This window comes from Pteropus medius, unplaced genomic scaffold, assembly GCF_902729225.1.
Source record: "Pteropus medius unplaced genomic scaffold, Ma_sr-lr_union100, whole genome shotgun sequence".
Lineage (NCBI taxonomy): Eukaryota > Metazoa > Chordata > Mammalia > Chiroptera > Pteropodidae > Pteropus > Pteropus medius.
In genome coordinates, this window is record NW_024342257.1 from 5,205,854 (window position 1) to 5,208,430 (window position 2,577).

General features: G+C 29.2%; 1 pseudogene; it reads right to left on the reverse strand.

The window, feature by feature from the left end:
• Positions 1–1,018: 1,018 nt before the first annotated feature.
• LOC120600260 (uncharacterized) lies at positions 1,019–1,137 on the reverse strand (annotated as a pseudogene).
• Positions 1,138–2,577: the final 1,440 nt, after the last annotated feature.

Consider the following 2,577-nt stretch of genomic DNA (forward strand, 5'->3'; position numbering starts at 1 on the left):
ACCCATGTGTCTTTAATACTAGACTTTGTGGTCTTCCAGAACATCAGTATTTAAAATCTGTGAGAGACACATGGTATATATTACTAAATATTGATTGAAATAAATTGAAAAAAATATGCCATTTGATTATCTCATTGAAAGTCTTTGGCATAGAAGCAAAGATATTTCTTTGTCAAAATGTTTGTGAAATGTATACTCAAGGCCAAAGTTATTAAGAGAAAATAATAAAATTAAGAGTTGAGACATTTAGATTTAACTCTGTGATGTAGGACAGGATACATACCATGCCTATACATTTTCTAAAGAAATAATAAAATAAGTTGCATTGACACTTTTGGAGATTTTTCAATTGTTATCAGTATTGAGAAATAATGATCCTAGGCCTGATAAAATGTTTCCGAGGTCAATTACAAGAGCTTCCTGTTTAATAATGTTAAATCTTGTTTTCTTCAACTAGATTGATGAATCCTCTTATATTGTGTAAATGTAGCAAGCTTAAGAAATACATATTGTATTTGGACTTTTATATTGTAAGTCACCAATTTTTATTTTGCATTGAACTAGAGGCTGGAAGCACTGGTGAGGCATGAGATATTTGCATTCTATATTATCAAGCACATTTAGTTCTTAAAAGCATCAATGTGGGCAGTTATCTTACTTAGCCTTCTTTACCTAGACTTGTGAAGATTCATGTCTAATTTCTGTAGGCCAAATTACTTTTCCAGCTTATTTAAAGTATCATCTAAATGGTAATATTAGCTATAACACACTGGATTTACCTTCCAAATCCTTAGGACATGGAACCTTTCTTATTCACCAATAAGGTACAATCTTCTCCAAAGCAGGTCTTATCTTTATGCATAACCTCTGTACTTGGCTTTCAGAGAATATATTTATTTGAAGAAATTTTTTTTCAATATTTTCTATGGAGGCAACCCTTGGTTGACCTCAGAGATTGCAATGACCTTGTCAGCTTACAATCTCTTATTATTTATTTATTTAATTTTTATTTTTTTAATGTCAACAGCACCCAGTGTTCCTAGATGATCTCCCATCCAAGTATTAACCAGGCCCGACCCTGCTTAGCTTCTGAGATCAGACAGGATCAGGCTTGTTCAGAGTAGCTTGGCTATAGACTGAAGAGATTTTAAAAATAGTGTACCTATGTGCTCAGAACAATATGTCTCTTAATTTCTTTGCTATTTGATACCAACAATTTTTTTTGAAAAAGTAAAACAAGATTAAATCAAAGGAGTACGATATTACAGAATACTTTTATAAAGGTGTTTGTTGTCATGATTAGAGCTGCACCTTTGAACAAAATTATAGCATTAAGGATTCACTCAAATTTCAAGCCTTGCCCATGAGTTCTTGACTCAGTCATATACTAGCTGATTTTCTCTTTTAAGTTGTTATAAATGCAAAAGTAATTTTTATTTTTATTGCCTTTTAATCACAAAAGTAATGTATATTCGCTTGGAGAAAATTTGGAAAATTCAGAGAAATGGAGAAAATAAGATATCATTTGTTAAGATTTTAGTATAATTTCATTTATGATTGTTCTCTGAATTTATATAAAGTTAAAAATAGAGTTGCGATCATACTTACATACCATTATATGACATATTTTCTTTCAATAAATATATTTTATGTCACTAATCATTTTCAAAAAGATATTTATGATAATTTTAAGGTCCTAATATTTCATATAAATATAGTACACATAATTTATTTAATCTCCTGATATTTGGGCATCCAGACTGTTTCTATTTATTTTACCATAAGTTATAACAAAGATAATTTTTAAAAAATAATCTTTCATTTATTTCTGCTAATAAATTCATCTATACAACTTATTCAGGTTTGTTTCGGAGTTTCTCTCTACATTAAAACACTATCTTTGGAATTGCTATTGTCAATGTTGACTTTATATAATAGGTCTTCCAATAATGTAATTTTGTTCAATATAATTTTGTTATAACATTGATGACAGAACAATTAATCCAAAAACTTACATGAAACCACAAAAGGCCCTGACTAGCCAAAGAAATCTTGAGAAAAAACAAAGTGAGAGGAATCACACTCCCTAATATCAAACTTTACTATAAAGTTACAGTAATCGAAACAGTATGGTACTGGAATTAAAACAGATATATAGATTAATGGAATACAATAGAGAGCTTAGAAATAAATCTTTGCTTATATAGTTAATTAATCTATGACAAAGGTGACAAGAATATACGATGGGGTAAAGACAGTCTGTTCAAAAGTGTTTTTTGGGAAAACTGGACAGAAGCATGCAAAAAATTAAATTGGACCATTTTCTTACACAATATACAAAAATGAGCTCAAATAGATTAAAATTTTCAATGTAAGATCTGAAACTATAAAACTCGTGGAAGAAAATATAAGCATTTAACTTTTTTAACATTGGTCTTAGTAATATCATTTTTGATATATCTCCTCAGACAAGGGAAACAAAAGAAAAAATAAACAAATGGGACTACATCAAACTAAAAAAATTTTGCACAGAGAAAGAAACTATCAACAAAATGAAAAGACAACCTACTGAATGGA